The following is a 26,293-nucleotide window of genomic DNA, read 5'->3' as shown; positions in this document are numbered from 1 at the left end:
CAAGGCTCTGCAAGGATTAAATACTGCTCAAGTTAACCCAGCATAAAAGGCTGAGTCGTTATCAGGTGAACATCAGCAGAGCTGCCAGAGGCTCACAGGAGCTGTCTCTGTGCCAGTGCTCACCTGCAAGCCAAGGCAGCTCTGGGGAGCACACTGGCTCACCTTCCTGCACTTATTTCTCACTAGTGCTGCGTTCTTCCTTACCCCAGTATCACCCTGAGCTGTTTGGGCTGCTCAGAGATGTGCAGGGTGAGGCTGTGCCCCAGGGAAGGCACTGAGAGGCTTGCAAAGCATCTCGATCCCAGCACAGGCTTGGGATGCACAGAGAAATTCTGGCTTTTTGTGGGATATTTGCTTGCATGTGTTGCAAACATTTGCACACCAGAAACAGTTATAGCAGCTTATTTCCATGTATTTCATATGGTCTTGTTTGGTTTAAAAATAAATGCGCTTTTTGGTGAGAAACTGCCATGCAAGCAAAATGGATCTTTATTCTACAATTTCCAAGGTGAGGAAACCATTTCTAGCTATCCCTCCCAAGGCAGGCTTGGGGTTATTCCTGCTCTTCTCAGACCTCACACCAACTGCAGCTTTGTTAGTGTGGGTGCCACATCCTTCCCCTCTGAAGCATTTCACATCTGGCTTCTTTTACACCTCCTCAGTCAGGAAGGGCAGCACATCTTTCACCACAGGAGACAGACTGTTTCTCTCCATGCTTTGCTTCCTCTCACACAAGGCTTTGCAAGCACATGCTCTCAGTCAGCAGGTATCCTGGTTTAGGGCAAATTTGGGAGAAAACCTCCAAAAGGGGGCTCTTCCAGAAAGCAAACCCACATGGCTCCTCCTTCGAATTGGTTTGGGAAGGATTCCTTGGAGAGAAGTGGAAAGAACCTGTTTATTTAACAGGCACAGCACACAAAATGAACAATAGCAGGTGACACCACTCTTTCATCACTCTGAAAAAGATGACAAATTCAGTAAGTCTCTCTTGGTGATAGTCTCTCTGTTATCAGTGCCTCTGATGCTGCAGACACAGGGTGCAAAGTCTTGGTGTTTCCCAGGTCCCAGTCCAGAGCAGGTTTGAGTGGTTCCAAAAAAGGGAAAGGAAAAATAGTCCAGGGGAAAAATTTGGACTGCTTATCTAAACTAACTAACAAGCAGAAGCAAAAAGCAAGACCAAAGCAGGAGCAAAGCAGAAGCAAGAGCAAGGTGAAAAGCCAAGCAAAAATCAAAAGCAGCACCGTGTACTGTCCCATCTGTATGTCCAGCCAGCTGTGGGGGAGAAGGCTGATAACAAAACAAAACAAAACGAAACTTTCACTCTTCAGAGCCATTCTTGAAGGCACAGAACATAATATCCAGCATAAACAGGGGACACAGGCATCATAATGTCACCCTAGGACAGCAGGTAAGCATCAGGCTGGTCTCAGGAAAATGTCCCTTTGTGTCCCTGACAGACCGAGAGCAGCACACTGTGCTCCTGTCTCACAAGGAATCACCAAGATTTTACTTTTGTGCCAGTTCTTATGACCCAGGGGGAAGATGGGTAAACTTTCGGTGTTTATCAGCAAATGTTCCCTCAAATTTATGAACTGTTTCCTTGTTTGGGTTTGAGGAGAGGAACCTGATACGTGCTGGCATTTCTTTCACCTGCTCAACCAACCTGCTCAATTAACTCCTGTGCTTGTGCATGGCCTTCTTTGGGATCACACACACATGATCCAATGGAGAAATACATCAGAAACCTCTCACATCAGCCTGTCCATCCACAGTGAGGGTTTTTTAGTCCAGTGATAAAAGCAGCAATGCCTGGGCACTGCTGCATTGCTGCTCATGCTGGTGAAGCTCTTAGCCTGTGGCTGCACACAAATGAAACAGAGAATCCCCTTGGAAAGGGACCTGCCTCCAACTCTGCAAACAAACACCAGGAGCAGATGGATTCTCACTGGACAGGTGCTGACCAGAGGGCATTGGTGTCACAGCTTTTGTTACAAAGAGCTTACACAGAAAACACGGATCAGGAAATCAAATAGTCGGATAAACCCAGCACACAGCTGATCCTGCTTGTTAAAAACACCAAGGACATCAGCACTTCTGCTTCCACACCCCCTTCTAGCTCCTGGCCAGCATCTTCTGTGCCACTCCCCCAAGCAGCTCCCTCTGTCATCACCTTTTCCCCTCCTGCCATGGGCAACCAGGTGATGAAGCAAGGCATTACACATCCAACAATTATCCCTTCAGTGCCACCTCTCTGGACTTTAAAAGTCATTCTGTCACCTTCATTGCCAATCCTCAGCTGATTTTTGCTTTCTGAAATCAGAAATTTAAGTGTTGTAACAAACACTTCAGAAGCTTTGCCCTTTGCTACTCTACACAATCCTTTAGTAAATCTGAACAGTAAAGTGCTGTTTTGGAGAAATTACTGCTGAATATATACAGGCCTCTCATCCCACACCACTGCAAACAAATTCTCAAGTAGCTTCGGCTCTGGATAAGCAGCTTCTCCATTTATCACACCCACTGATATGCTGCAATGTTCTCATTTTGTATTGCTGTTTAAAAAGTTTTTAAAACTGTGTGTTCTAACTCATAAGCAGTGTGATAGTTTGCGTTTGTGAAGCATTTTTTACTACAAACAGAATTAAACCACATTTAAGCTCAGCTGTAAACAGAGATTTTAGTAAATTCTAACAACTCAGGTAGCAAAATAAATAGCAATATTTTTCCTAGGCTAACCCTGATGTTTGGACAGTTGTCTAGGATTTATGTGACATGATGGTAACTAAAGTATTCACATCTGTGCATGCGAACTGTCACCAACTTACAATTCTGTTCCCTCCCTCCTGATTCAGATAAAAAGAGGAACAAAATAGTGCCTTGCAGCCCTCAGAGTTATCTCCTTGGCTGATCACAGAAGCGAATAACCAGGCTGATTTTCCATTTCCAGCTGAAAATGTGTAAGTGATTAACAGCCCCCTGCACTTTGAGACAGTGCTGAAAGATCCCTCCTTCTGAAGCAAGGACAGGCCTCCTGTTTCTTTTTACAAGCAAAGGGGGAGAAAAAACCCAAGGAAAAACGGATGGGAGGAGAAAAGGTGCTTTCAGTTTTGTTTCTGCATGCCTCTTTCTTTGCAACTTAAATTTGCGTACCTGACTTTTCCTGAGAAGAGAAAGGGTGACTGGAAAACCACTACACTATTACTTATATATATAAAGAGGTTAAAAATTTACTCATAGCCTTCCTACCCAATTCTAATTCTACAGAGACTGCTACAAGTTCCTCAGTGCTTTATTCATGGCTGTATTGCTCCACTTTCATTCGCATGGTTTCCATTCCCATCACTCTCCTTAAATTATCAGTAAAAGTCCAGAACTGAAGGACTACAGAGGAGGGTTTATGAAATGAAGGAAAGAGCCCAGCCTGGCCCCAGCTGGGAGTGCTGGCTCCTGGGGAAGAGGCAGAGACTCATTTCATGGCTCTGCATCCCTTGGGACTGAAAAAGAAAAAATAAAACTGAAAGAGATGAAGTTTTTAAATCTAGCCTTTCCTGTTTTGCTCTCTTTAATTATGAATTGAAGGGAATTCAGACTGGATGAGTTTGATGTGCCAAATATCAGCGTAAAGCTCAGCATACAAAGTGTGGTTAACAAGAAGGGGAAAAAAATTAACCTTCAGAAAGAAGGGAAGAAAAAAAAAGAAAAATAAAGAGAAAAGAGTCATTTTTCCCACATGTTGAGGTCCTCAATTATTGTTCAGCTACTTGAAAGCATCCACTTAGCCCATGGTCAGAACTTGCCTTTGGAAGCTCAGCAAGAGCTTTAGCAGCTCACAATAAATAAACACGCAAACGAAAACGAATGAAAGTTCTCTTTCTAAAGCAAAATAATTACAAACACTGCTGTAAAAAGCCTGATGAACTCTAAGTATTATTACTCCTTTGCACTAAAGAAATATTTATTCTTTTTTTTTAATATAGAGGAGTTGACAGAGCCTTTTTCAGGAGAGGAGGAGAGGGAGGCTGGGCGCTGTGGAGAAGGCAGTTGAGGGGTAGAATAAATCCAAAAGTAGGACAGCCATCAGTGCTGCATCTGAAGCAGTCACCACTGCTCACCAGGCTGCTGGAGCCTGTGCACCACTGAAACTGAAATCACATTAAAAGGCACTCAGACCCTGGGAAGCTGCACCAGGGAATCCTTTAATGTGGCTCAGTATGCACAGCCCAAATCCAGGGTGTTTTAAAAATACATAGAAAAAAAATCTAAAGATCCTCTCGCACTCATCAAGTAGGGCTGTTTGCAATTTCACAGTAGAAAGTATTAACACTTTATTTAGCAAAAGTTATGTAAAATATAGTATTAAGGTATCAATATTAAGCATACTTAACTGTGCAAAATAAATCAAAAGTAGCTATATCAGGGTAAGGGGACTAAGAATAGTTTTCTCTAAACTGAGGGGGACATTCAGGCCAACTTACAAACTTTAAGAAAAACTTCAGGTTAAATCCTACTACAACTTTTTGTAACCTTAAATGGAAAGCAAATTTTATAACTTTAAAACATTTCCTACTGCTATCAACTTCACCTCTTCTATCAAACCCCAAACTTCTGTATCACTTTTAATTCAGAATTCAAACTTCAATAATATTGTCCAAATGCCAGTGTGGGGTCCCCTGAATAAATCATTCTACAGCAATATTTTTTGAAATATCACCTCAATATTAAAAAACAACACAGATCAAGAAAAGCAGAGAGTGAAATAAATGGGAGGAGGCATTTCAAGTGTAGTTTGAAGCAGGTTTTTGGTAGTAGGAGCTTGAGTAAAAAGCCACTTATGCAGAATCACACTGTTCATTCCTGGGGCTGCCTGCACAAGGGAGGGGAAGCACTGGGATGTCAAGTGCTCCATATTTAGCATCATCAGTATTCTCAGTTATTTCTTGGCAATTTGGTCAAACACAGGCTACGTGGGCCAGCCCACTCCACAATTAGATGACTGATTCTGAAGGTCCAACACAAAGAACACGGCACTGACACCCAAAGGATGCTTCTGGCAAAAGAACTTAGAAGTCAAACTGGTCAAAGGGCAGGACTTTGTGCACGGGGGAAAAAAGTATTTTAAAAAAAGTATTTAAAAAAAAAATATTTTAAAAAAAGTATTTTTAAAAAAGTATTTAAAAAAAGTATTTTAAAAAATATTTTTTAAAAGTATTTTTTAAAAGTTTCCAAAAAAACTCAAATAAAACAAAGCAGTGGAATAATACTGCAGTTAAGTTCAATGTGTCTCTGCTAATTTCCAGAGGGCTGATTCCAGATGGTGGGAACCACATAACTCTAAGACAGGTCTTGTTCTCCTTAACACAATAACTCTTCTTCCCAATCCTTAAAGCTAGGAACAAGCTTGTCTGCCCTCATCATACCTTCTCTCAATGGTTAGGGCAATTCAGAGCAAAATTATCATGGAAATATTATTTTATGTTAGAACAGCACTCAAAACAGGTGATTCTTCACCATTTGAAAACAATTTGAGTTTGATTACAACTTATATATCTACCAGCCAAAAAAAAAAAAAAAAAAAAAAAACCACACAAAAAAAATCTAGGTTGCATTTAAGCCAAGTTTTTTTACTTAAATACAAAATTTAGTTGTTCTAATGCAGCATCTGCTTTCAAATCTACATTGCCCCTAATCCTTAACCAAATGCTGAAGGTAGCTAGAATCAGAACCCTTCATAACTTTTGGCACAAAACCCTAATATTTAGGAAGGAAATCCTTGAGATTAAGATTGTGTTCTCACATATAAAATCAACCCGGACTCTACTTTATTAACAAATTGAAACATAAGTTTGTAAATTTTGTAGTTCAGTATCAGTAAAATAACTTCAAATGAAGCCCAGGACAGCTGTGATAATCACAGTTTTATCATCTCAGAGCTATCAGAATCAGAAGGTCCACCCTGCACTACCTCCAGTATCTACTCTGACAAATGACAATTAAAATAATCAAAATCCTCAAACAGCAAACAGCACATTCTTTCATAGTACGTAACACATTCTTTCAAACCTCCACCTCAAAAATAAAAATGCTTTAAGACCCAGCCAGTCACTACTGACGCTGGAGGTGCTGCTTTACCTCTTCCCTAAATGACAAATGACTTTGCATATCAGCAGAGAGATGTCATCCCCTTTGTGAGTCAAGTATTGTCCGAGTTCCTTGTGGAGTTTTCCAAGGGCGTTAAAGGAGATTTCTTCCCTTTATGAAGCCAATGGTGACCTGTTCCTGTGGAGCACCCATCCATTTCATTAGCATTTTACAGGGGTGGGTGCCATCATAAAAGGGGAGAGGAGAATCAGAGCCGGGCTGCTCAGAGGGGTTTAACTGAAGTCACTATCGACAAAGCACTAAAACACCAAATATTTCAAAGCAGAGAAGGTGGTTTTGCAAGGTAAACATCTGCACTTTTACTGCAGTCTTTGCAAAGCCCCCAGGACCAAGGTCAATTTTATTGTGCTACAGGAGATAAGGACTTTTCAAAGGTATACTTGTCTACTTATTGTAATTTTTAAAGCATGTAACTTGAAAGAAAAAAAAAATTTAAATTTACAAAGCAATGCAGAAACAGTGAGAATTTCCAGCAACACAAATGCTACTTGCAGTGTTATGCTTGCCAATCCAAACCTCACTGAATATATCCTGAAACTCTGTTTACAGTGAAAGCCAAGCACATAAAATGACTATCATGTCCTATTTGCAAGAACCCCATAACATTTCAACCACACCCATTCAATCCCTACCAAACTTGTCCAAAGGTATGGAATCTGCAGAGATCTACAGGAGCTATAATGTCATAAATGAAAATGTCATATAATAATGTCATATAAAAAATTTAAAAAAAATACAGGAGACAATGTAAAGGACACATAATGTCATGTTCTATTATTTCAACAGCAAACGCAGCGCCTGACACCTGAGCATGGGGCAATTCAGAACAGCAGGTGACAGGTTGGGTATATTCTGGATATAACACACCATCAGACAGGACACAACCTCCCCAAAGCTTTGCTTTGCCAGGCCAGCCAGGTCCTGGGTACCAAGGCAGAAAACTAAAGGTTAAAACACCTGGGAACTGAGCTCACCTGTGTAGTTTTTGGAAAAGCCCAGAGCAGACCACAGCTGCTCAAACCAAAGCTGGAGCGTCAGAATAGCAATAGGCTTCAGGAACTCCTCCCACTCACTACCAGCTAATCTCTAAGGTAAATTATAAATAGCACCTGCAAGGTTTTGCTGTTTCAACTGTTTAACTGTAAGGAATGGACATGAGCCAAATGAAAAGAGGGCAGAGAAAGCAATTCCCACTCACAGGTGCACCAGGAAGAACAGAAAGCAGGAAATTATTGGGGAAAGAGAGGAGGGAAAAGCAGGCTGTGGCTTACAGCTCCTTGGCTAATTGTACTTTTCATATTGATAATGAATTTTAAAAGCATGCTTAACTCTAAATATTTAGGTGAGACACTGCTTTTCTAAATGGTCACACAGTAGAAAGATTTTAAGGTTTGTTCTTTTGTTATTTTGTTTTGTGTTTGGGTTGTTTTTGTTTTTTAAGTAATGATTATAAAGACATAGAAAGAGTTCTGGTCTGAATTCACTCTTCCAAACAAAAGTAAGAAGCATGAGAAACATGCACCTCTAGAAGGAATATTCTACCTTTTTTGCTTTAAGTATCCAGAAAGGATTTGCAAGACCTATAAGAATAATTAATTTACACAAGAAGGAGAAGCCACAGTTTTATTTGAATGAGAAAAATTATAGGAAACAAGAAAAAATAAGTCTATCTTTGCAACACATAACCATAAAGGACTCATGTTTGATCCATTTGCTTTCTTCTTTTGGGTTTTGCTAACAGCCAATGCTCCATGATCAACCACAACATAAAGCAGATGTGACCTTTGCTGAGAATTTTAGACAGATAAAGCCTGTTCCTAGTGCTGAAGGGGGATCAGCATGGAAACCAAAGTAATACCTTCCATTTCAAAATAACTTGCTCTTTTGAAGTAGGGACTAATAATAATAATAATAATAATAATAATAATAATAATAATAATAATAATAATAATGTTAAAATACCATTTCTCTTTGATGCCTTGAGCTGGTGCTTGCAGTTCAGTGTTATAAAACTGTACATGTGTATTCATGCCTTGCCAGTATCCTGAACTTTTCCTTCTCACAGAAGGAATGTGCATTTCCTTCTTTGCTGTACAGTGTATTTTCCTGCACTTCACCTCTGTTATAGGAATTATTAGCTGCAAGCAGCTGCACCTTCCTGCAAACAGGCCAAAGTTCCTGATTTCCTGAAACTCTTTGGGGAGCACACTCATAAATTCCATTCACAGGAATATTTCAGTACTGTCTAAGCTCAATCAGATCCCTGTTTATCAGCAATTAAGTCTACCAAGAAATTAGCACAGCAGCCTCCTCTTTTGTCCAAAAAAATCAGTTTTTCTGCTTGCAGCACGCAATGGTGCCAAAACTCCTCATATTTCAAAACCGGCCATAAAAGCCAAACAAAGGAAAAAAACTTGGATTTAAAACCACATAATTTCATCCATAATGATCAGTACAGTCTAGAGAAGATATCCAGAATTTAATTTCTTATTCGCTGACATGTCAGAGCTGCAGCAGTGCGCTTGGCATGTCCATGCATGGCACATCCCACCTGAATATGAGGAGAAGCTTCCCGACCTGTGAGGGTGGGCAGAGAACTGGGGCAATCTGCCCAGAGAGGGATGAGAACCAAGCAGCTCTCAGAGGTCTGAGCACCCATTCCCAGGTTTTTCCATGGGTTTGCAGAGCTCTTCGGCTCCACACACTGCACTGGTGCACAGCTGAGGGTGGATGCTTACTCTGCATCTGCAGCTCATTTACACATGCTCATAATGCAGAGCCCCAAGTGGGTGCTCAACTCAGTAACTACATTTTAACACTCTCAAGTATTTTGAAGGGAGATAACTAAGTTCCCTCATTAAACGCATGCAAGAAAAACAGTGTACTTCACAGGAGAAAAGTTTAAAAAGAGCGTGTATTGACTCCTTCTGTTAGCCATATATTCTTAATGCAAGCCAACATCAATCAATCAATCAATCAATCAATCTCTTCACTCTAAGTGCAATTCTCACCTCCCCATGTGGAACACGTTAATGAGTTTCCACTTTAAAAAAAAAAAAATCTCTGTTTACCAGGTACACAGAAACAACAGGCTTCATTCTTGCTTTCTCTGTGTTAAAGAAAAGCTAAGAGTTCTTCTCTTACCATAGGATAACAGACACAAAACACAAGCTCACAAAGCCAGCGTGGGCGTTCTGTTTTGGTGTATTATTAATTTTTTTTTAAAATCCTCTCTGTGTTTCTGCCAGCACTGAATTTAGTGTTGATTGAAAAGTGCTGGCTCAGCCCTGCAGCAGCAGCGACAGGAGATGTGATCTCCAGCAAAGGGTGAGATCTGCAGCTCTGGAGGCCATTGCAGAACCCAGAAATAAATCATGTCCCTCCTGCAACTCAATAAAAGTTCTACAGTGGCTAAGGAAGCTCTGCTCCTCCAAGAGAAGCTGCCTGCCCTAAAGTGAAGTGGTGTAATGAAGATTATATTAGTGGGTGAATAAACTTCTGGGAACGAGGAATGCTTTTCCCTGGAGCTGCACACACAACCCAGCACAAACACAGTCCTCACCACAAAAGTCTTGGTGAGGAGCAAACTGGGAGAAGGCAGCCAAGAGAAGTTACCCCTGGATAAGATCAACATATTTCAGGCCATGAATCAGCTGGCTCCCATATCCAGTGTGTCATTTACAGAGAATATTACAGAGTGAAGATTTCACTTAAAATTATGAGAACAATTATTGCAATCAGGAAACAACCATTTGTTGGGCTGAAATGTTGCCTTAAATGCAGTTTGCTAAACAGCTTCAGGAGATACATTTTGCTCATCTCTACTTGTAAATGAATACAAAAAAATGATGCATGCATACTGGGGGGGAAACAAACAAACAAACAAAAAAGCAGTGTAGTCTCCTTTTGCTGATTTGAATAAAACACTTCCTCTTCAGCTCATCCTCTGAAGAAAAACTCTATAACAAAAAAAATTTAAAGAACCGGTGGTGAGGTCAAAGGGTCAGGATTAAAAACCAAGCAGCAACCAGCACACTATGAGTTCTACAAAGCTCACTGCAAGCCAGCTCCTAATTTCAGCCTGCATCTGAACAACTCTGTGCAGAAGTGCTGCTTGTAACCACTTTGCTCTCATCTCAGCAGGCCAAATCACAGCTCTGCAGATGAGGCCACAGGGCTATCCCAGAGCCCATCCAAGCACTCTTCATTTAGGTTTGCCCTTTTCTTTTTGGCAAGCAGCACCCAGATCCTGCTCTGGTGCAATCAGGTCTCCTGACAATGTGAAACTCACACTTTAAAGAGCCCACTGACAGATGGATTCAATTTGATGTATGAGTATGAACAGCTGCTCCTGATCACCAGCTTGTACAGCACACCCATTCATCACAAAATATTTCAAAAGGCTGAGCTGAAATGGAACAAATGAATTTGAAGGAGTATGGGAGGTACTGTGCTAGCCTTGGAGAATGTGTCAGATGTAAAAATCACAGCTATGGGGCTGCCATTAATTCATTCCTGTGAATGCTGGCTCCACTCTGTTAGCAGCATTCTCCAGATTCCCCAAAATCCAGGAGGGCAGCCTGAATAAGGTATTAGAAGATGGAATTAAATACTCCTTACTGAAAGTGATTTTAACTAAGCAAGTCACTAAAAGGAGCTGACAGCTTCAAGAGGACAAGCCTCAAATCACTGCTGAGAGGAGAGGAGGTTATTTCCCAAATGTTCTGTCTCAGAAAGAAGATCCATCAGTGGTGCAATGCAGGGACATGGACCTGCCTTTGCCACCTTCATCTTAAACATTGTGAGAGGCCTCACTGCTTTTAAAAAGTTTTCATCTTCCTCTTTGGTCCTTCAGTGCCAAGAACAAGGTCTGTGAGGAGATGGAGAGCTGACACAGAGCTGAATAACTCACTTTTTCTGTTTTTTTTGTTTTTTTTTTTTGTAATTTCAGGAATTATGCAGCAAAAAATAGACATTTTAAACATCACAGTGTTTGTCATGGCCAGTGGATCATCTCTGAGTGACCCAGTTTTTCACAGAGCACTTCCTATGAGTTGTGCACAGGGCAGCTTCACAGATGTTGGGTACCAGGGTGATATACAGGGAGGAAAATTCTCCATGAGTTGCCTCAAGTGGCAATTCATTCTTGCCAATTCCTGCTGGGGTTTTCTAGGAGGGGGAAAAACAAGTTTTCAAGACCTTTTTGAAGGTAATTCTTATCTAGAAGTGATACTTGCAGCATCTTCAGTCACCTGTATCATCGAAATGTACTTGTACTTGTGTGAATTCATGAGGAAAGCATGTTATGCTTATGGAGAATTCCAAATTTCACACACTTTTGTATCACTCCGCAGTTTTAGGTCAGATTTTTGTGTCTTAGTATGAAAACCACACTTATATTTTGAGCTGCAGAGAATTTCACAATAATTTGCTGTAACACTGATAAATGGGGAGTAAAATGAAGCAAAAGTTTCCTCAGTATAGCAAAGGTAATATTTGCAATGGTAGGGAAAAAAAAATTTAAAAAGAGAGGACTTTTGGATAATAATATTTCCCTCTTTCCTTCTACAGAGCACCTTTGCCAGTCTCTTGCTCTACCTGCTCTCCTTCCTCAAGGGCAGGTAAGGAGACAAAGCTCAGGTGTCACAAGCTTGCACAAAGAAAGGCACCAAAGAAAGGCACCAAAACAAGGCACCAAAACAAGGCACCAAAACAAGGCACCAAAACAAGGCACCAAAACAAGGCACCAGAACAAGGCACCAAAACAAGGCACCAAAACAAGGCACCAAATAAAGGCACCAAATAAAGGCACCAAATAAAGGCACATCAGCTCCCCTGTCACACAAGGGAACGAAGGCACTGCCTGCCATCACCCAGGCTCCTGCTGCCTGCTGGGAAAGCAACCAGGGAAGTGGTGAGTAGGTCTCTGCCATGTCAATAACCAGCTCTGAGTCAGGTTTAACTTATTTTGGGAGCCCAGTCCACCACCAGGGTACACGCTCAGACGTGGGGGTGAGAAACCCTGGGTTTATTTGATCTGCCAGAGCCACACAGGCTCACACACCCTCTGCAAAGGTTATCCATCACCACAGCAACCTCCAAACAAAGGTGGGAGCCAAGTCAGGCTGGCTGGGTTCGCCCAGCCCCGTCCCTCTGATGGCAGAGGGCAAAGGTGCTCTCCACCTGCGCCCTACAGGGGACTTTATTGCTTGGGTTTTATGTCACTGGATCTCACAATTCCACCTTGAGCACCCCAGCCTGCATGCCCACAGCAGAGAATGGCCACACTGATGCATTAAGCAATAAAATTCTTCTATAACCCCAGATAAAGGAGAGAGAAGATCCCAATTCCCTCTTGTCCTGCGGTGAGGCAGTGCCATGTTCCATGACACACCAATGTCACCCCACCCTCTCCCCCAGGGACCAGGAATAGCTGCTGTAAAATAAACACCCCACACCCCAAACATCCCCTAAGGCCAAGAAAGCCCCAGTGTGTTTAGCCACCATCCTGTCCTTCCTTCTCCACTCCTTTTCTTCACATCCTCTCTCACTCCACGGGAGATTAATGATTTTGGATATGCTACGAAAATCCAACCGAGACAATAAAACAACTGCAAACTGTGAAAAACGCCAATCACCTGTTTTTAAAATTTTAAAAGTTTACTAGTAATAAAATGGTTATAAAAATAGTAATACAATTAGAGTAATAACAATTTGGACAAATTTAATTAAGACAATAAAAACAAAGAGTTACGGACGTCTGGGTACCTTTTCTGGGCATCATGAGCCCAAAAAAGGACCCACGTTAACAGAGGATTAACCCTTAAAAACAACAGCCTGTTGCATATTCATACACTTCATACATGATGCATAAATTCCATTCAAACACAGGATTCTGTCTGGTCATTGCCAACTTCTTCCTTCTAATCCTTATAGCGCCTTCGAGGCGGGAAGAAGTTTGTTTCTTCTGATAAGAAGGCAATAAATTCCCTTTCTCTGAAAGATCTAGGTGTCCTGTGGGTGCTATCTCACTGCAAGCCTTTTCTTTTAAACAAAGCATCTTACATAGCATAGTTTCTATTTTAACAATTTTTATAACCTAAAACTATATTTAACACAGTACTTAAGAGAATTAATACAGCATTGCTTTCTAACACAACACATATAATATTCATTTTAATATTTGCGAAAAGCCAGTCATAAACTACATGCATTTTTCACACAAACTCAGCACAAATGAAAAGCAGAGTGGGGCTTTTCCCCCCCTAAATCTGTAAAGAACAAACCCTGATACTTCCCCAGTCGCTGGAGGAAAGAGATTATGATCATTCCCGAACCTTTCCAACCACCAGGCAGGAGGGAAAAGCACAGTGTGCAATGACAAGCTGTCAACACTCGGCGAGCAGCGTGGCTCTGCTTTGTGACACTGAGATTTCCCCTGCAGAGCCAGGCTCGTGGGCACCAGCAGCCCTCACCACATGCAACGGCAGCCCTGAAAATGCCCAGATGTCTCTACCTGTCCTAAAGCACAGCCCCCACCCGAGCAGCCAGGATTTAAAAGATAAGGGAACCATTTGTTTTGAATTATGGGATTTAAAAAAACAAAAATCCCAATGGTTCTGAGGAATTTTGGTTTTTAAATCAAAGCCACAGGTGATTGGAGCAGATAATAAAATCTCATTATCTCTCATTTACTCCTGTCAAGAAGTAGAAGTTAATTTTTGCTGTAGTAAAATCATCAGGAATATCCATCCAGCTTCAGTGGTTTTGGATCTAAGCAAAATTTATGTTAACAAAAGGGTGGCTTGATTTATACCAATGGCTTAAGCTATCATTCTTCTTGAGTTTCAAAGCAGTCATTGGTAGCTAACCATTAATCTTTTGCAGGCTTATGATGGTTTACAATTGCTGTCAGTGAGGTTCATTTACCTGATTCTGCAATATTTCTAATAGCCAATCACTTCAGTGATTTCTATTTCAAGGGAGCCTACAGGAAAGATGAGGACAGGCTTTTATCTGGGCCCACTGCAATAGGACAAGAAGAGATAATGGCTTTAAAGTAAAAGAAGGCTGAATAAGAATGGATATAAGGATGATTTTACAATGAAGGTGGTAAAAGAGATTACCCAGAGGGGTGGTGGATGTCCCATCCCTGGAAATATTCATGGGGCTCTGAAGAACCTGGGCTACTTGAATATGTCCCTTCCCATTGCAGGGGGGCTGTACTAGATGGTCTTAAAAGATCCCCCCAATGTAAATATTTTATGATTCTATGATAAAATAATTCTGACACTATAATTAAGAAGAACTAGAAATTAATAAAAAAATTTAAATAGAAAAAAAATGTAAGAAAATTCAGCTTCCAGATGAAAGTTCAAAGTGTAGTTTGCTAAGTGCAGCGCAGACTTTTGAAACAGCAATGGAGCAGAATTGCAAGCAAAGTGCAAAACACCACTCAACCCTAGGGCAGGACACTCCCCAGACACCCTGCACTTGAAGTTCTGTACTCTATAGTGCTCTCAGAAATAGGAAAAAAACAAAAAAAACAACTGAAACAACAAACTAAAAACCTGCACTGGAGTTCACACGCATTTCCAAAGTGCAGCCATGGAACTGGCTGTGCTCAGGGCACTGTGATTGATGGCACAGCACAATCACCCCCTGGCCTGATAAGCAGGCACTGGCTTGACTCACTCTTTATTTGTGAATACAGTGAATTTTCCAAGCACTTTCCTGGTGATGTGCAGTTCCAAAAGGAACCTCTGCACACGGAGATGGTTTTCCACCCTTGTCACAAGGGAGCAAAGGTTTTTGCCTTCTCCTCCACATAGGCACTCCATCCTGTGAGTCAGGCTGACACCTCAGACACAGCACACAGACATTTGTCCCAAACTGGTATCCCCCTGACCAAGACACAGATGTGCTTCTGCTAGAATTATCTGGCTCCTAGAAAAATCTATGATCTCTAAATTTTAATAACTGAAAATATTGACAAGCAAAAATAAAGCGCACCTACCCAAGTGACAATGATTTTACATAAAAACAACACTGCTTCAATAACTACCTTGCTTTCTCTATTTCTACACACCCTGAAAATCAACTGCAACAATTTGAAAACCTCTCTCCTCCAAAGCTGCTGCTGTTAGCACTAAAGTTGCTGTATTATTTAAGTGCTGGGGTTCAGAGTTCTCCAGCAGCAGAAAGGAACTGCATCTACCTTCAGTGGTTCCCAAGACAGAAGCTGCTATGCTTGAACTGGAGCAGGAAGAGCAGCAGCAATAAAAAGGAATTTAAGGACAGGTATGTTCCAACTTGTTATGCGACAATAGCACCAAATATGTTTTCCTAAACTTTCCACTAATTAAAGCCTACTTATTTTAGTCTGGCTTAAGAGGCTACTGGACCTTGAAATAATGTGCCTGAATTCCTTGCTCTGCCTTTGCCCCCTCCAGCAGAAAGCAGAATTACCCTCATCATTTTTCAGGCCAGGGTGATTTTCCAACTTTGTTATAATCAAGGTAGCATGTACAGCTCAGGACAGCACTGACCTTCAGGTCTTTGTCCAAATATCCCAACCAGCCTTTTTAACAACATGGCAAGAACCTGAAAGAGGCAGAGACAAGTGCCCTGGATGAATTCCACCCTTCCTGCACCCATCCTTGCAGGGGGCTCCTCCTGCTGCTCCAGAAGAGACCTTCAAGTAGTTCTGATATTCAATTCAGCACCTGATGCTGAGCTGTGTCATGCTGATGCTTTAATGGGATTCTTTCCATGTCTAGAGGAGCTATCTCCCCCAAATTCCACAGGGATTTTTAATTTATTAGCTACAGCTAAGGGCACATGTGTTGTTTTTAATAGCAAACGTGTGTTTTGCAGACCAGGCTGCATCTCATCAATGATTCCTTGGTGCCACACTCCCAGGAAAACAGCAGTCAGCCCAGCATGGCAGTCTTAAATAAAGCAGGGGGTTGCAAGGTGTAAGGCAGCTCTGCACACATTTGCTGTCACAGAATCACAGCATCTCAGCTGCTGCAAGAAGCAGATTGCCATTGTTTTATCAGGGAAAATCACAGATTGGAAAAATTGACTAGAAACCACCTTCCCCTAAAAAAAAATTAATGGTTAGCTATTGCTTTTTGTAGAGGTTATGTCTGGTATTGAGCTGGAAAGAGGATCACTCCTCAGAGGTCAGAACAAGCTCACTCTTTCTTTACACAGCATCTTCAGAAGGAAGCTGGGGATGAAGTTTGTCTGCACACAGTCACACAGAGATTTAAACAGGAAAAAAAAAAACAAATCCATGCACTTACATAAAGGGCTTTGGGCAGTTTCATTTTCTATTCAGCTGGAAAGGGAGTGAAGCAGCATGCACACACACATTTTTAATCACCCTCGTGCTGACAGCAGCCAGTCCCTACTTCTGTTATCAGAACCCCACAGCTTGGATTTCCAGGCTATGAAGCACTAAGGAAGAGGGTATAAAATCTCCTCTGGTTAAAAAAAGCGCAGTGATATCATCTAGTATAACACACAAATGCTATAGAATTGAAGTTTGGCCTCACCAGGACATTACTCATTCAGTGGAGGGAGAGGGGAAAATAAAAATCCAAACAAGTAGTAAGGATTTCCTAAGATTAGCTGGTAACCTGGACCACTCTCATATTCTCTGTGAAAAATGTGTATTATATGATTGGCTTTTCACAAATATTAAAATTAATATTATATGTGTTATGTTAGAAAGTTATGCTGTATTAATTTTCCTAAGTGGTGTGTTAAACATAGTTTTAGGTTATAACATAATGTTAAAATAGAAACTATGCATGTGAGATTTTATTTTTTAAGAAGGAATGAGGTACTCACACATCATACATGATGCACAAATAGCAGCCACAGGACACCCAAATTTTCAGAGAAAGAGAATTCATTGCTCCATTATCAGGAGAAACTAACTTCTTCCCGCCTTGCTCAGATATGAAGCCTCTTAGATTAAGAAGAAGAAGTTGACACTGACCAGACAGAATCCTGTGTTTGAATGGAATTTATGCATGATGTATGAGGTGTATGAATATGCAACAGGCTGTTGTTTTTAAGGGTTAATCCTCTGTTAACATGGGTCCTTTTTTGAGCTTATTTTGCCCAGAAGGATGTACCTGGACTGTCCATAAGTCTCTGTTTTTTATTGTCTCATATTGTCCTAAACCCTAACTGTCCAAATTTTTATTACTCTAATTATATTGCTATTTTTATAACCATTTTATTACTGTTAAACTTTTAACATTTCAAAAACAAGTGATTGGCATTTTTCACGTTCTCTAAGCCCACCAGTCACACTCTGGGGCAAACAAGCAAGGCGGGCCAGTCTGTGCATCCAGAACTCAGAGTTTGCAACAGATGCCAGGGGTTGAAGAGACAGAGAGGAGGGAGAGAAGCTCTGCTCGTGTACAACTCACCAGTGATCACTTGTGCAAATGCCACGAGCCTGGGCTTAGAACTTCAGCCTGGGGAGATGCTGTCCCTGCTGCTGCTTAATTCAGCGGGCTGGCATCTCTCCAGAGGCACTCAGAAGGCAGCTGCCCAACGGGACAAATCACTGAAAAGCAGAGAAGGAACAGGTTCAGCTTTGCAATTCCGCTGCACATTACACAATGGGTTCAGCTTGCTAATCCCTGACTTCTTAAAATGTGATTTCCCTCAGTGCATGGCAGGGAGAAATGCAGTTCTGGTTAGAGTTCATCCACTACTGTCAGTGTGAGTTTCCTAAATACCAGAAATGCCAGAAAGAACTGCTCTGTACAGCTAACAGGAACCTCATGGTCAGGAGAAAGGAACAGCCTCCACCAATAACCCTTCAAATTTTGTTATATCTCAGTTTGGAACTGACATTCAAGACATTCATCCTTTTTTATTTCATGTCTTTATTCATATCCAACACTTCACTCTAACTTAGCTGTAACAGGAGTCACTTCCAGCCTCACAACTGCACTATTCCAGGCACTGACCAGATCTTCAATTTTCAGCAAATCTGACCAATTTACAGCAGAATTTTCTTATTAATTACTCTCTTTAGGCCTTCATTTTGGCATTATCCCAAACCCGTGCCTTCCATTTCCTCTCCCTTACAAGGCCATTTACAATAAATCCAATTAAAATTAATTAAAACGCACAATTTTTGCGCGTTGCTAGATCAATTTGATATAGCAACAGAACTGGGAAGAAGCAGTACCAAGTCAACTCATTGATAGGACAAGTGACAATAAATAGGTCAATGCAGTCAATCTGAATTGATCCAGTGGTTGCACATTAGTGTAAAAATGTAGTATATTGTATTAGTTTTCATACTAAACCTTTTCAATCTGCTTACTAATATGACCAGATTCTACTGGTGGTTTATCTGTTAATCACCTATTTCTGCTGAAAATGTCACATTTTCATATTTGAAGGGGAGATAAACAATTAATTGGGTTTTTTTTTTTTTCTGGCCAGGAAAGCCTCACAGAGGAAAGGACAACACATGGGCACATCTTAAGGCTTTTCATTCATGAGCCTCAGCTTTTCCTAGCCCAGGGACCTCAGGAAAGACACTCCAGCCTTTCATGCCCATTTTATTTCCTTCAAAACATGGAAAAAGTCAAGAAGGGAAAAGAAGAAGGGAAAAGAAGAAGGGAAAAGAAGAAGGGAAAAGAAGAAGGGAAAAGAAGAAGGGAAAAGAAGAAGGGAAAAGAAGAAGGGAAAAGAAGAAGGGAAAAGAAGAAGGGAAAAGAAGAAGGGAAAAGAAGAAGGGAAAAGAAGAAGGGAAAAGAAAAGAAGCTACTGGAACAGCAGAGGACCATAATGATGCTGAGGGATCTGGAGTGTCTCTCTCAAAAGGAGACTGTGGGAGCTGGGCTTGGTTAGTCCAGGCAAGAGAAAACTGAGAAGGGATCTCATCAATACATATAAACCTCTCAAAGGGGTGCCAAGAGGAATATAAACATCTCAAAGGGGTGCCAAGAAGGTGGTGCCAGGCTCCTTTTTGTGGTGCCCAGTGACAGGACAAGGGGCAGTGGCCATAAACTGAAACACAGCAAGTTCCACCTTAACATAAGGAAGAACTTCACCATAAGGAAGAGCTTCACACTGGAGCAGCTGCCCAGGGAGGCTGTGGGATCTCCCTTCCCTGGAGATTCACAACCCACCTGTTCTTGTGTAACCTGCTCAAGGTAACCCTGCCTTGGCAAGGGGGTTGGAGGAGATGATCTCCAGAGGTCCCCTCCAAATCCAACTAATGACTGCGTGTGATTCTGTAAGATTTTATTTAAAAATAGGGCAGACTACACCTCTTTCCTTTCCAATAGTGACTTCTAATCTCAGTAGCTTCTTACATAGAAATGAATTCTTTTAAGTAGAACGGAAGACTAAAGAATTCTGCTAAGAAAAGGAAGCAGCAAACAGTAGCACACTCATTGTTTCCAGGCTCCTTATCTCTGAAATTTGTTACAGGTTTTGGGATTCTCATCTGAAAGCCAATGTAACACAGAAAAGGAAAAAAAAAAAACAGATTTCAGTGGTGAGTTTCTGAGCTCCTCCTTGCTGATGTGATTCCTCTGTTTGCTGCCCTGGACATGAGCACAGTTAATGAATAATGACTGCGCAAACAAAATATCAGACAATGATGGGAGGGGGAGGGAAGGGTGAAATGATTGTGGGGAGGCTCAGATTGGATTTGGCAACAATTAAAAAAATTGATGCCCTTTTAATTATATGAAAAGGCTTTGCTAGAAAGATAAGGCAGACATGACATTCAAAATACTTCAGTCTTTGGATTTAAATGTATGGAAATAGAAAGTTCAAAAGGTTGGGGTTCTTCATTGTGTTTTGCTTTGATGTTAAAAAACATTGTACTCTAAACTTACATCCAGATGTGTGTGCAAACCCTCAGCTCAATTCCAAGCTGTCACAGGACAGATTTGATTTGCTTTTATCACTCTCTAGGAAGATTATTTACTACATGTAGGACAAGGTACAGGATATCTTTGTTTTCCCTTCCAGTAAGAGCCCAAGCCAGTAAAAGTTACAGACACTTGAAAAATCAGTCCAATAATTTATTAACATCATTTGAGATCCTCCCCTAACTGGTTCCAACAAATATATTATCAAAAGAGGGCACCAGAGATTGCTCCCTGTTTGACTGAGGTTGCACAGTGCACATTTCCTTCTCTGCTGCTATTCCAAATTCTGGCAGCTCCTGCCAGGTTCTCATTTGTGAGAAATGCCTGCTACAAGCACATGAAATGCATTATACCAGTACTCCTTTAGTAGTAATAATATAACAATTATGATATAATGATAAAATGATATAATGATCAAAAAAACCTTATATCCTTTGAAAAATTAAAAGGGAAAAGGACATTTCTCCACAAAACTCACACACAATTCCTCAATTACAAAATAAAAACTCTTGTAGTTTTACTCTGTGCCTCTTCAGCTCTTTTTCCTTAATAGCATATTTACATGATCATTCCTACAATGAGATATAACCACTTCTAAATAAGAGCTATTATATAAACCACATTTACTGTCCTAAAATTTATAATCACCATTTCATTATTCAGTATCTTTCATCAGCAGATCTCAAATAGCATTTAGAAGATTTAATTGTGTTAAACTACCAACTACCACTGCAGGTGTGGCTTCTAAAGTGAAAGCACAATTACACAAGGCCGTATTTATCCAGGAAATATGGACTGTGATACTTAATCTTGCAAAATAACAGAGAGATGATTTAAAGCAAGGTATCTACAAAGAATAGTGTGTGTGCCAAAAGACTGTTTGTATTGGTTTTACAAAGAGTGGACAGAATGTTCTTTTCCAAAGAACCACGAAACAAACTTCCTGAACCAATGTGAGCTTTCTTTTTGCTTGTATTTAATCCAACTAAATGTGGCTCAGCCAAACTTATTTAATAAGAAGGGGAAAGAAAAGAATCAATTAGTTTGGCATAACCTTGTCTTGAAAAAGTAAAATCACATGCTTCAAAGGGAGGGGAAGTGGCCACCTGAACAGACATAGAACCACTGCTTCTCTGGGAAATTAGGAATAACAGTAGCAAAGGGCTTTTTTGACTATTTTTTAAAACATTTCTTCCACAGCATTATAAGCAGCTGTAATTAACTCTCTTCAATTTTTGTTTTTTTTTCTGTTTTTAATGTGAGCCTCTTGATGCACACCAGCAGGGTTTGAGGATGTGGAGAAGAGAGGGGCAGTGTGTGGAGATGGCAATGCTGCACACAGGAAAAAGAAATCATCACCCACGCCAGTTTATTTAACATCATATTCTGTTCCTAAATCAGCCATTTATGTAATCTAGGGAAAAGAAATAAAGAAATCCAAAACCAACAAAAAACTTTCTTCAAGTTCAGCTTTTACCTCTTTTGGCCTTTCAGGAGCTGATGGGTAAGTGCACAGGGAAAAGTCCCTTTGCAAGGCAAAGATAAAAAGCATTACTGTAAGGTCAAAGGAGACAAGACATCCTTTAGTGTGATGCATTTGTAATCCCTGTTTTAGAAGTACTAATGAATTTAAAATTAAAATATATACACACCGTCTACCTACAGGGAGATACTGAGACCCCCAAAAAACATCTCAATGCCTAACCCTGCAGCAGATCTGCTTACATGTACATTTCTGAAAGTTTCTTGGCTAACAAAAATGCTCATTTCACCCGATACACAATGCAACGTCCAGCATCCCTAGAAGTGCAGTTTTTCCCAATGTACCACAGACAGATTGGTCACATTTGCCACGCAAGTGCCCATCCCTTCGCTCTGATGGGCAAGGTGCTGCATCATTCTGTCAGAATGCCAAAAGAAAAGGAAGGCTCCACACCACTCACGTACAAGTCAGACACTTGAAAGATTATATTCAAGAGTATAATTTCAAAATGCTGCACTATAATTCCACTATAGAATAGTTATCCTAAAGAGATGGATAAAATAACACTCAACAGTGGGATGGATACAAAGAGAGACAGAAAATTGAGGGGAAGATAACAGAACTGCAAAATGTATTTCATGTTGCTTATACTGATGTAAAGCTTTGTAAATCCAGTCCGATGTCTAAAAGTTGTCCACCTTCATTGCCATAGGAGCTCAAAATTACTACAAATATTATTATTATTGCCACCTTTTGAGTGTTTATACTTTCCTAGGTCCCCTAGATCAATGCCAGACGTGGCTTATTCACAGCCAGATATTAGATTTCACTGGCTATTGTCACAAGCTGTTTCCTTGTTTACTTCTGCAATTTTTTAGCTTCAGCTCCTTACAGGGTAGACAATGAAACCTGGTTTTACTTTTAGATTCCTCTTGCTACAGTGTTTGGTTTTCAAACTCTGCAGGGATCAGGTTTAATAAATTGAAAATCAATCAGCACTATTTTTATTTTGAAAGTGGAGACAAATTATATTAGTCTCAGGTATTATTAAAATTCTTTTCATATATTCAGCTTGGATCCACTTCAGAACCTCAGTGCATTAAAGTTACACTGTCAAATATATTCATATGCAAACCCTTATTCTACCTGCTAGAGGCATATCTTAGAAACCCTACAATTATTATTTTTTCAATTGAACCAAGGAGAGATTATTAATTAAAAAAAAAAAATCTGCGGAGGCTAAGTTTCTGCTTTATGGAAGTTGGTTTTACATCTCAACAGACCTGGGGTTTCTTGCTAGCACTACAAAAGACAAATCTGTCTCTTTGGATACTCGCATGGGGTAAACAAAACTGAGAAAAGGATATTATATAGGATTAGATTATTGTCTTCAAATACCACTGCAGACTGAAAGGATGAGCAGTGAGAGCACAGCAGTGGGAAACAGACCCAGGGTGTTACTGTGATTAAATTCACCACTCACACCCACAAAGGGACATCATAAGATTGGGAATTCTCTCAAAACCTTCATCAGCTCCCATACCTTTGACAAGGGCTGGTGTAGCTTAAGAAATGTGAGGGAAGCATCACATGTGGTTTCAGAAAAAGCAGTAAGAAAAACAATTTGGGTTTTGGAAAGGAGCAGGAGAGTGCCAGAAGGGGTTGGTTTCTCACTGGCCACTCTGAAATGTGAGCAGAAATGCTCAGCCCTTGATTCTCAGGCTTTGCACATTTGGTGGGACCTGAGAAATGTTCTAAATATCAATTTCTACTGCAAAACCACCCATCATAGGCCTGTTCACCCTTTGCACTCCCTTTGCTCCACCCTGCATTTATTTCAGGTGTTTTTTCGCCACAGGTGCTCAGAGCAGTAGAAACCAGCCTGTGAAAACTAACTGTGCTTGTGCTTCTGCTGACCTTTTTTGTTCAATTTTCCTCTTCAGCAAAGGAGAAATTAGAAAAAAAAAATCAAAAACCACATGACATTGCACAGAAACAGCAAAACAGAGAGCATGGACAGACGAGAATAAAACAACATCCATCCATCCTTGGCATGTCTCAGCACTAGAGATTACCAAAATGTCCACTGTGCTCAGTAGCAAAGTAATGAATTTCCCAGCTGCCCAATATCAAGTCCTTCCTTTGCTGGCCCTCCTGTAAAATGAGAGCTGAAATAATCCAGGCCATTGTCCTGCTGTAGCCTGAAAAGTCAAGCACTCTTACTTTTTCAGAAGGGCAAAGCGCACCATAAGAAACACCCAGTATTCATGTGAAAAATTAACAAATCAAGAAGCTTGTTTAAAAAATATGCTAAGCTTGCCTTGTGTAAATTTATTGTAGCTCATTTGCTGTGTGAAACTTCTCAAGATGTGGAAGAAGGAAGGCAGAAAACAGGAATCCCTTTAAAAGAAGGGTGGGGAAGCAGCACGAAGGAGCAGTGAGTAACTCCAGAGTTAAGAAACTCAGGGCCAAAAGGTGAATGACAGAACATTTGGTCCAGACTGGTATAAATTTAACACTGTGAACAGATTAGGAACCTGGCCCTTCCTAGCACTGGAGGGCTGTATCATCAGGAAGATCTTGAATCTTTTCTGTTTATTAAGGAAAGCAAAAATTCAGGCAGCTCTTTGAAATCCCTTCCTCAAAGGAAAGCAGAAGGGCTTGCACATCAATACACCTACAGACACCCACCACATTACAGCCACTGTGGCCATAAAAGTTATTTTAAGCATGGTCTGTAGTAATAAATTACTTTTAGTGCCAATAATTTTCTCTTTGTGGCTGAGGAGGAGGAGTTTCCCCATCATGATGTAATCAGGAATTACTTTGAAGCTGTATCAAAATTTGGATTCATTAAATTTTTATCCCAAGAAAAGACAGAGCACAGAACATGGACTCTGAAACACCTAAAAACTTCTACCAACCTCTTAACTTTTTTTCCTTCAAATCAATTTGATTTTTTGTAGATAATTGTAAAACCAGACAGTCTTCAGCAGTTCATGCTATCCTTTACCTGGGAATCACAGTATGGAGACATCTGCGTGCCAGAATTTTCAGTCCATCTCTCCGTTTCCTCAAATGTCATTTCCTCCCTTTGCCTTTGCACTTATCCCCAGTTAGAATCACTGACCAGCCCTGGGATCAAAGCTCTGCACTCTTGGAGATGTTTTCCAGTCTCTTCTGATATTGCCCATCAAAATCAGAAACCTTCTGCTCTGACTCAAAGCAACCTGTGACAAAATTCAGCAACTGTGACCTTTTTTCTTCTGCTCCATCATTGCTACTGACCCACAGCCCCTGAACCCCCTCATTATTGACCTCTGCTAAACAAATTAAAATGCAATGAGGCACATTAAATCACATGTCAGGTTAAATCTACCTTTAAAAAATCAATGCAACTGTGAAAAGCAAGGTTTTTAATAGCCTTTTTTAGTCTAGTATGCATGTGGGGGGAAAAGGACGAAAGAAAAAGAGAACAAGCCTTTTCAAGCCAACTATAAGGTCTAACAAAAAAAGTGATTTGTTATTTTGAAGAATCAAGAATTTAATAGTCTACAACAAGGACAAGGTGGCATTTTTCTTAGAGTGCTCTGTTCCTTCTAAAGAATCTGCAGTGTTCCCAATACAGCATAACTTCTAATTCCTACTGAAATGGGAATAAGTCACCTATAAAGTGGTAGTGATAAGAACTGTAAAAATGTGGTTTATTGTTTAAATGTGTGATTTTGGGGAGAAGGGCTGGGGGTTTTTTTGGTTGGGTTTTTTTTTTTTTTTTTTTTTTTTTTTTTTTTCATTTTGTTGGTTGGGTTTTAAAAAATGGGCAATCCGTTCTGGAGCAGGACTCTGGCTAGGACAGAGCTCAGGACAGTCTGAAAGGCAAGGATTTCTGGAGACCTTGGCCTGGATATTCTCCTCAGATCTACAAGAGGAAAACAAAGGTGACAGCCCCTGTGCTGTAGGACAAAACTCCTCCCTCAGTTTCCTGTAGGTGATGAAAGAAACCAGCAATGGCCAAATACTCATCAGGAGCCCTGCAAAGGTCAACTGCAAAATAGTATTCCTTTAATCAAGTCTGAGCTAGGAGCCAGCTTTCTAAAAGGTTCCACTTTGTAAAGAAAAAACCCAGAAGAATGACAAAAACCACCCCTTACCTCTGTAAAGGTTTTCTTGCCAATGTTTCTTTTATTGAGGTCTATTAAAAAGTAATGCTTTCAATAATGTCTCGCAGTAATGCCCCCTCTAAAAGTTTGCTTGAATACCTTCCAACTTTTCTAATTATCTCTCTTCCTCTGTTTTATAAGTTTGGAACAAGGGTGTTTGCCCTTGATGTGATCCCAGATTCTCTTTGGCTTCCTCGTATCATCTCATTTCTGCTTTTATTGCCTCACTAATAAGGAGCTGGTTCTGCAACAGGGCAGGTACAAGTACAGAAGTTAATTAATATTCATTGTAGGCCAAGAACAGGATTTACACCACAAACAAAAGAGCCTAATCCTGAGCTAACAGAATGTACGGAAAAACAAACACAAAAATGCTCGACTGGAAAAACCCCAAAAAAACTCCACCATGGTTACAGGGCTCCTTTTTCTCTGCTCTGTATTGACCATTCTGCACATCTCTCACATTTCCACACTATTTTTGCCTGGCAATTATAATCAAACAGTAACTTTAAATCAACATTGCTAGACAACAAAGTGAGGACATTAAAAAATCTTCATGACCA

The 26,293-nt window shown here is 40.6% G+C and overlaps 1 protein-coding gene across 3 annotated transcripts in view; it reads right to left on the bottom strand.

Moving 5' to 3' along the window:
* The window catches only part of EPS8 (epidermal growth factor receptor pathway substrate 8), a 124,879-nt gene that overhangs the window by 74,029 nt on the left and 24,557 nt on the right, over window positions 1–26,293 (bottom strand). For all 3 annotated transcript variants that reach the window (XM_058806093.1, XM_058806095.1, XM_058806094.1), the window contains exon 2: window positions 17,610–17,749. The gene's annotated coding sequence lies outside the window, so the exon portion shown is untranslated. The remainder of the gene's footprint in view (window positions 1–17,609; window positions 17,750–26,293) is intronic.

This window comes from Ammospiza caudacuta, chromosome 5 (assembly GCF_027887145.1).
Source record: "Ammospiza caudacuta isolate bAmmCau1 chromosome 5, bAmmCau1.pri, whole genome shotgun sequence".
Classification (NCBI taxonomy): domain Eukaryota; kingdom Metazoa; phylum Chordata; class Aves; order Passeriformes; family Passerellidae; genus Ammospiza; species Ammospiza caudacuta.
Note: the sequence above shows the minus strand (reverse complement) of the source record. Positions and strands in the feature narration are given on the sequence as shown.